The sequence below is a fragment of the Rhipicephalus microplus genome, chromosome 3, assembly GCF_043290135.1.
Source record: "Rhipicephalus microplus isolate Deutch F79 chromosome 3, USDA_Rmic, whole genome shotgun sequence".
Taxonomy (NCBI): Eukaryota; Metazoa; Arthropoda; class Arachnida; order Ixodida; family Ixodidae; genus Rhipicephalus; species Rhipicephalus microplus.
In genome coordinates, this window is record NC_134702.1 from 232,661,948 (window position 1) to 232,671,229 (window position 9,282).

General features: G+C 40.9%; 1 pseudogene; it reads right to left on the minus strand.

Moving 5' to 3' along the window:
* Positions 1–469: 469 nt before the first annotated feature.
* LOC119168038 (uncharacterized) lies at positions 470–7,116 on the minus strand (annotated as a pseudogene).
* Positions 7,117–9,282: the final 2,166 nt, after the last annotated feature.

Genomic DNA, 9,282 nt, shown 5'->3' on the forward strand with positions numbered 1-9,282 from the left:
TCCCTTGGTATCTATACTGTAGCTCTAACTGACCTGTGGTTATCTGTCCTGCACAATGTTGAACACAAGGATTTTCTCAAGTACAGTTAGATTAGCAGAGTTACTTCAAGATTTGGAAAACTTGGAATATTTGGAACACGGAATATAATTGACCTTAGAGATATTACAAATGGAAAGGCACATACAGTACTAACGGGCCCACTGCTACAGAGGGCTTTCCGATAAAACAGTGCGGCATGCAGTTTCTAGTTAACAAAAACATTGCCAGAAACATTCAAGAATTGCATATTGTCTGTGAAGGGTCAGCAACCCTAGTCATCCAGGTAATTAAAATATAAACTTAAAGTGGTGCAGGCGATGGGTACAGCACCCACATTCGTGGCTGCCAGAAGAGCAGTCACGGTGCTTTGTATTGTGTCACATGATGTCGAATCAAAAAAATAAAAATAATTTCTTTTGCTGCATTTAGTTACGGTGCCCGTCTCATGATCGGTGTCGCAACCAAGACCATCCAGTACTGGCCATCATCTGAGCAGCCCAGTTTGACATCAAGGCCTGCAACGAGTAAAGAAATGCAAAAATGTTTTTGAAAGGGATCAAATTTGAAGAAAAAGAAACAACACTGCAACATAATCTGTGCACAGAAGTAAACACATGGATTAGAGCATGGATCTGTGTGTCGACAGGAACTGAACACAAGGCTATATGTCATCATATTTATGTGCACAAGAACAGAGTAGCGATTTCAGTTTGTTAGTGCTGAACAAAACAAGGCCATAAATCAAACTTTTTGTGACGTAAATTTATAGATCCAAAGTACTTAACTTATCATGTGTAAATATGAAGCCACAGGCTACATTAGTGACAGTTGATAATTATTGTATTGCCTGTGAGGACCAGCTATTATGTTCGGTAACTCTAACTGAAATCTGTAATAAGCTGCCTATTGTGAGGTATAAATGAGTGTGATATAACTTTTGTGAGAAGTTGAGGAAATTTTGTGACTGTTTTTTAAGCTTGCAGCATCCATACTATCAATGTTCTAATATATATATATATATATATATATATATATATATATATATATATATATATATATATATAAATATAAAAGAATCAGGCATGCACAACACATGTAGCTCAGTCACAGTAAAAGCTGGAACCCATTGTAACCTCTCTTGGTGTAACTACCAGTGAACTTACAGGGTACTTATTATGCCAGAAATCATTATAATTTTTGTCAATTAGGGAAGCACCCACTGTGCAGTTATTCAATATTTTACAAAGAAGTGAGGTACCCACTACATATCTTTGAAGCTTTATATGCTATTTGTCCATGCTATGGCAAATGATACTGCAGAATTACCGCCGAGCACATCGTCATAGTTGGGAAAACTTATGCAGTTCACATAGCGTGACCCATGATTGTTATTCTACTCTTCCACCATGCTATTTCACTCCTGTAAACGCACTTCACTGCTCAACATGACGCCTCTATATGGTCATTTTACAAAAAAAGTTTTAGTCTAGCACTGGTGCTCTATGGTAAAATACCAGCCTGCCACAATCCCTCCTGGGTCGAAAGCATCCAATTTTAACAGCAAGGTACTATTGCTGCAGTCATAACAGGCAAGTCACTAAGTATCTGTGGATGTAACCTGTGGATAATGCAATCGCACTGTTTATGGTGTGCCGCAGCTTCGTAGTGTAATCGAAATAGTTACCGCAGTGGCTTATAAAAGAGCTGTATCAGGGAATCGCACACTGTGAAATGCTAGCGGGTGACTTCTAGAACAATTGTTTTTAAAGCTCTGGGGTGTAAGCATGGTCCAACAACCAAGTGTAAAAAAAAACAAGGAAAGTGAGATGCAAATGTAGATGTAGATGTCAAATGACTGAATGGATCAGTCTTGTCAGTAACCATCTGCAAAAGTATCAGATTCCGCCTTTTGCCGAGATACAAATGTTGTTACAGAATACTGACTTTTTCTCCAGATACCATGCTTAGTACAGCTAAACCCCTTTATAAGTGGCATTCTCCGGGCAGCAATTCTTGTCCCTTATAAGCAGATTACCATGTATGCATTTTTCCTATCACTCCGTATTTTACTTTAGGCAAACTGGTGTTTTTTATACCCATTTGTATCTTATATCAATGTCTCTTATAAAAGGTTTCAACTATAGTACCCTTTATCTACTAAAACACTCTCTTATTCTTGCATAAAGAAAGTAATCAGATGACATCATATGCAAGGGGTCCTAGCATGGAAGTCGCATATTTGTGCTTTCGCGCATAAACATCGTCATTCCACAACCAAAGTTCTCGTCAGTGTGTGTTTTGCTGATACTTTCATAAGAAAAGGGGTTAGTGATGTGCACCGCCACCAAACAACACGCTGTCATAATCCAGAACGCTGACAGACCATGGCTATGGCAGCGCCTGCACTGGCACTGCCTGGCATGAAGAGCTCATTGAATACCTCCTATTAAAACTAGGTAGTTGTGAATGCTGTCTGCAGACTAATTTTGCAAAATGATGGTCCTCACTGTGATGTTGCCTGCACAACAATTACAGATGACTTACGGGTGAAAAGCAGGCCATTTGCTCTATGCACGTTAGACCTGTGCATGTTGCCTCAATGCTTCCAAAGAAAAATTGGGGAGAAAGAAGTAATGATCGCATGAAGTGGTACAGCAACTGGTACATGACTAAAGTACAAGCAATGTAAACAATTATTTTTACATTGGTATTCAAGCAAGCATCTAAAAAGGGTTGAGTGAGGGAGAATACAGGAAGACATATTTTTTGAAGACTTGAATTTGCTGAATAAATAATTAGTTTTGAAAATGGTGATTTGTATGACCTTTGCATTTATTTCCATAAAAAAGTGTGTGTTACATTGGGCTGCAGGGGTGCCACATCCACTTATTTGACGACAGCTTTTATGGTATCATTTTAAAAAGTTGTAAGCGATGCGAGCTAAAATCTCATCCACAACATGTAAATGCTGGAATTAAGCACTGCAGGGTGCAGCTGCAGCGTGCTGTGACCATTGAGCTGTTATTGACCCAAATGTTTGGTCACAAGCCATTAATTTAATAGCCAACATATAGGTCCAAATGCTAACTGTACAGCATTGATGAGTAATAGTCAGAGGAGCACCACCTGCAACATCGTAACCTGAGGTGCAGTTAGCCCAAGAGATGAATGGAAAACCTTGTATGGTACTCAGTTGTTTTGTGAAAATGAAGCTCTGGGATGTGGTACTCATGTTCTATTTTGTCACAAATTTATTATCATGTCTTCTTAACAATTTATAATTTAGTAATTTAAGCTGGAAGTGAATATTGTAGAGCAAAATAAACAGTCAGAAGTGTTCCACTTTGTTCTGCTATTCGTCACTTGAAACTTTCATAAACAGGCAAGCATATTTACTAAGTGACACCTAGTATGCAATTAATATAGTGGCATGTTGGAGTATTCAAACCGTTTTCGCTGTGGGACTGAATGATATTTTTTTTATAAAGAGATCTTTGTGCACTGATTTTACGTGCTTCTCAATTTTGTTACAAGCAATATTATGGCATGTCATCCTGCAACAGCTACGCATTGTTACAGCACCCTGGTGATGACATTATGATCCTTACGAAAGAAAGTAGCTCTGTTCGTCATTACTCGATGCTGAACATTTTTGCTAGCATTGGGCGCCATCTAGAGCTTGAGAGTAGTGGCAATAATGGTGCTTCTTCTACTATATGCAACTGCGTGATGTATGACTTTTCATACTAGGAACCTGTATGGATTCCCTCTGAAACATTTGCCACAATAGTACATGAATGTCTCGTGTTAATATTGTAAATATTAGTGAACTGTTATAAGAGTGGATGTATTATCTTTTGTAACTGAAAATGCTATGTCTGACCTCTACAGCTCCCTTAGTGCTTTAACAGTGTCCAAAATCTGTGAATGAAGTGCTGCACTGATACAACATTCTAGAAAATGGGTTTCAACATCTGTTGTAATTGGAAGTCTTCTAAAAAAACATTCATGCAAACTAGGGCTTAGTATTTTAATAACCTTCAATGATGCAATTCTATAATAATAATAATAATAATAATAATAATAATAATAATAATAATAATAATAATAATAATAATAATAATAATAATAATAATAATAATAATAATAATAATAATAATAATAATAATAATAATAATAATAATAATAATAATAATAATCATAGTAATAATAATAATAATAATAATAATTTATAATGTTTTATGTCTCAAAACCATGATATGATCATGACACTATATTGGGAGACAACCGTAATTTTGCCCACATGCCGTTCATAAGTGCACACCTAAATCTAAGCAGACAAGTCTCTATCATCTTGGCTCCATTGAAATGCAATTGCCCCAGCCAGGATTCAATTCTGCGAACTTTGGGTTGGCAGTCAAGCACCATAACTACTAGACAGCTGCAGCAAGTATGGAACCTATGGGGCAAGTGCAGTGCTGTAATAGTCAACTCACCATGTTTAGCATAGAGTGGCATCTTCTCAGCTATTCTTAAGAGGGCGTCTACATCCTTTCCAAAATTTTTTTTCTCTCCAGAGCCTGTGCCAGTAGTATATGGCAGGAGGCGATGGGTTCACTGCTGGGTTGGCAACGAGGGCATACCCATCTTCTTGCACAAGTAGTTTGCTCTCGTGAAGCCTGATCGCTTCACCTGGTGACATGCCGTTGTCAAAGTATGCCAAAAAGGTCTCTCTGGTCTGCATCGTTGGAGTAAGACGAGAAAGTGCGTCTGCTGCTGCAGTGCTGTGGCTGTGGTTTTTCTGATATCACAGCTGGCAATGGCTTTTCTCCACGTAGCAAGGCATCATTACGCTTTGTATTTCTGTTGACCTTCTTGATTTTGAGGTCAATCTTTGCTGGGCAGTGTGCTTCAGCCTCACCAGATGATTTTTCACGCTTTGCCTATTCGCACCGCCATACTTTGTGGAACACCATCCTGCAAAGCAGTACGAATTTAGAATTTCAGTGACATTAGCAGTAACGAAAGGGGTCTGCTTCGCCTGCAAATGCCATTTGATCAAAGGAAAAATCCACCAGTTACTTGAGCACTTACTAGGTACCTGCACAAATCTCCTTGCAGTGTGTTTAACCCTTTTAACGCTTTGTACACAATTGTGTACATCACTTGCTTTTGCTAGTTGTATCAACTAGGGGCTAAAAAAGTGCAAGTAGGATGAGGTTTAGATGAAATAATCAACCTTCTCTATAATAAACTTGTCTTTAACTTCAGTTTTCACCCTACTGTTGCATATAATCGCTTTTCCGGAAGCACTACCATAGTCGACGAGTCGTTCATTGCGGCACTTTGCTGGAGCCACTTCAAAATATCTTTTTTTCTTTTCTCAATATCATTCAAATGAGAAACTAATATCCGGTATATTTCTAGTCTGACATTTCATTCTATATATGCAAGAATCAAATATGAATGTCTTTAAAATAAGTAGATGTTCCACAAAAGCTCAATTTCAATTAACTGCTACGAAATGCCTAAATTAATCTATTATAAACTTATTGTTGCTGAATAGAATATAGACAGCCTTGAAATCATGTGATAATTTGACGCATTTACAGACAGTTCTTCACAGGTGGCATCTGAAAGGATTAACTCAACAAACCTGCCAAAAACGCACTCATTAAATTCACTTCATGCATAACCGACGCACATTTAAGACATTTTCAGCATGTAGGTTAGAGTTGGACGACAGTTCAGGTGGTGAGGAAACACGATAATAAAGTTCCAGTCACTCAACAAGTTTAGGCAAAAACAAAAGAGAGACGTTTTGGAACTAGTACAGGTTCCTAGTAGTAATCAAGGGGCTCTTACAGATCTCAGAGTGTCTCTAGTGTGTTTTTATTTTCACTTGTTCAGTGACTGCAATGTCATCATTAGGATAAATAAATCACAAAAAATGCCAATCCTGCTGCAAAGGTACTAGCTACCGTGGACACATCTTAGAGGCTTGCCACAAAACTTGAAATTTGAACAAGAGGTCGCAGTTGTAAAGCCTGCAAAAACTCTGCATTTGAATTTATCGTGACCATTAGCTCTTATTTGTGCAAGCTGGAACTTTATGGTAAACATTTGATGCTCTCACGATTCCAAAAAAAAAAGGGGATTTAATCAATTAGTTTTCTGGCACAGTGATTGATGAGTGAGACAATTTTACTAAATATTTTGCTAATGAATTGCTTTTGTATAAGCCAAACCGGGGGGAGTCAAGAGAAACTCTCACAAACGCTTCCTGGAATCGGCACAATGTTAAAAGTTGGCATTGGATATCTAAGCTAGTCACTGCACTCTCTACTGTGTCTGTAGTTAATCTGGGGGGGGGGGGGTCATACAACTTTTTTCTCAACTATTTCACAGTCCCAGGTACATGCTTTCAGGTGGCTCCTCTATTATTATACAAGATACGTTTTGCTTCGGGGATGTAATTGCGAAAACATACGGCCATGTTGTACCACGTTTGTTTAAGTTTTCATTCTTTTTTGCAGTGTTTCTGAGAAAAAAAAAAGCACTCTCTTCTGTTCCCCATGCGAGGGCACTTGTAAGCGCATTAAGTTCTGGTTTCAAGGCATCTCCGGTGAATCACCTGAAGCGTGTCCAGTTTGCAGCTAGGAGGTGGGAATGCGCGTTTCGTTATTTCTATATAATTGAGAAATGTCACTGAATGAGTGGAGTCTAGCCCTCTCGTGCCGATCGTCTCCACGTTGTCTACAACCATTCAGACGGCGCATCACTGGACATTATCCGCAAAACATTAAGTTTAATCACCAGAGACGACGTAAGTTATTTTTGAAGTTATAACATCATTTTTTGCATTGCCTTTCACACTTTGCTGTTGGCTTTACGAAGTCTACAACCCATGACGTATTCGTGTTCAAGCCGTAGTCTTCTACCCAGCTGCAGGCGTGACGTTGATTGGTGATGTTTGCTCGAAGCACGTCATCGTCAGGCGATGAGCTCTCATTGTCTTTGACGCATTCGATCACGCTGTGCGCCAATGTCTCACACGCGCTGCTTTCACTGGCCATAGCCGTACAACACACTGCGATCGCGGTGATCACGTCTTGAAACGCGCGGTCACCAGACCGCGCCACTAAATTTAAAAAAAAAGGGGGGGGGGGATGCGAGCAGTTCAACACAAAAGCAATCGCGTCTAGCGACAAGGCGAGGGCTCAGGACACTGGCGGCAACAGATATACTTAAAGGCCAAGCCGTGTTCACTGTAAAAAAAAAAATCGCACAGTAGGACACAACGGCAGATCACTTCTTGCTGAAGGGCCAAGGGCGCAAAAAGGCGAAGCGCAAGCGTCAACACAAATGTTCACCGAATTAAAAAAAAAATTCACGCACACGAAAAATTCGCACTAGACCACAAATTAGTCCAACGCCACGCCAACCGCCTCTTCCACAGTCAACGCAAGAGCAGTCCACGGTGCACAGGCGGAGACGAAAATTCCACGGGGGCGCGAGTGCATTGCACCATAGAGTTTCTCAAAATTAACTCGAGGGCACTCTGGCGCTGCGATCGTGTGATTTTTCACTGATAGTGTGATTTTCTTTCTTTTTTGTTTTTTTATTTGTTTTTTGTTCCGGTCAGGACACTAAAAGGTGCCCCCCCCCCCGGTATAAAGGGGACCACCACAGAGATCATCATCATCATCGTTCAGCGACCATGGGAATCATCTTTCCTTCCTCCGTGATGGGCACCTTTTTCCTTCCTCCGTGGTGATGGGAATGATGGGTAAAGGTGTACGCCGACTGGTCGGCGCGCCGCCGCCGAGAGTTTTCGCCACGCCGCCGCCGCCGATGCGAACTGATCGGCGTGCCGCCGCCGCCGCCGACGTCTTCATCGGCGCAATCGGCGTGCCATTTATGCGCCAGCACTGACTTTTCACAGATTTGTCTTCTTTTTCATCTTGATTCATAGCTTCGTTTCACATTTTATGTAGCCAGTAAAAGTCAGGCTTCTTAGTTATCTTCATCCAGCTTCAGAAACCGAGAGTACCACTATGAACAGTGGCACAAGTTCGGTGGCCGATGCATGAAATGACATATTGGACAAATTGACAAAAAATAAGTGTAACAGTTACAGTAAAGCATAGACACTGCCATCTTAAGCTTAAAAGCAATTTTTGCTGTTTTTTGTGTCGTAATTAGCTATGATTATGGTCATACGACGTTGAATGTAATGGCCCAGCGTTTTGATGCGTGCGAGTTCACCATAGCACTATTAGAATATTCATACGGATGCAAAACGGCATCATTATCAATCCAAGATAGCAGCCTGTAATTGTGCCCGAAACAGTTCGTATATACAGAAGAAATGAAGTGGTAGCAGTGCAGCACGAATGCAGCGCGTTAGATGAAGAACTACATAAAGCCCCGAAGGATGAAATCGAAAGGGAGAAATTGAATGAAGATTAAAAGCGTCGAGTCTAAATACATGCTCGAAGCTACTCAGGGTACATCAGCACCTGTCCGCGGTGTTAAAGTTGATAATTTTTGAGGATGACTACTTATATGCAGCGTCTGAACATGCAGAAAATATTCACCATCTGTTTTATTCTTTAACTTATCTATTTGTACCGGCCTTTTAAGACACTGGATATCCGGGATGAAGATGCCAAGGCAGTAAGATGGCAAAAGAGAGGAAGGAAAGCCGGGGGATTAATTATATCTTGGCATCCGGTATGCTGCCCAGCACTGGGGGTGGAGAAATAGGGGCAAGAAAGGGCATGTAGAGAGACAGAAAGGAAAACGCATGTGCACTCAGGAGTAAGACAGCAAACTTAACAGAGGATTTATTACATTCTGTACAGACAGGGCGAGAGATCTCTTGCGAATGAGCTGGGTGGCTCACTATAAAGTGTGCGTTTTGACTAAATCAGGGAATGGGTCCAGAATGCGCTGTTGAATCACGAGACACACACACCATTTCTGACGGTGCCGCTCACGCTCGCTCAAGTCAAGATCTTTGATTGGGGCGTGGCCCCCACACTGCACCTGTGACACCAAGAAACCATTGTGGTCGTCTCGTCGAACGTATTATGTTGTCGGATTGCCACCTCACTTCCCAGCTAAGATGGACGATACACGGTGGACAGCAAGCAAGCTGGCAGCCCTTCGGTGACTTGCTTGATGAACAAAGAACGCGGCCCTCCCTCGTCGGCCCAGCCGCCGCGCGTAACAACGGC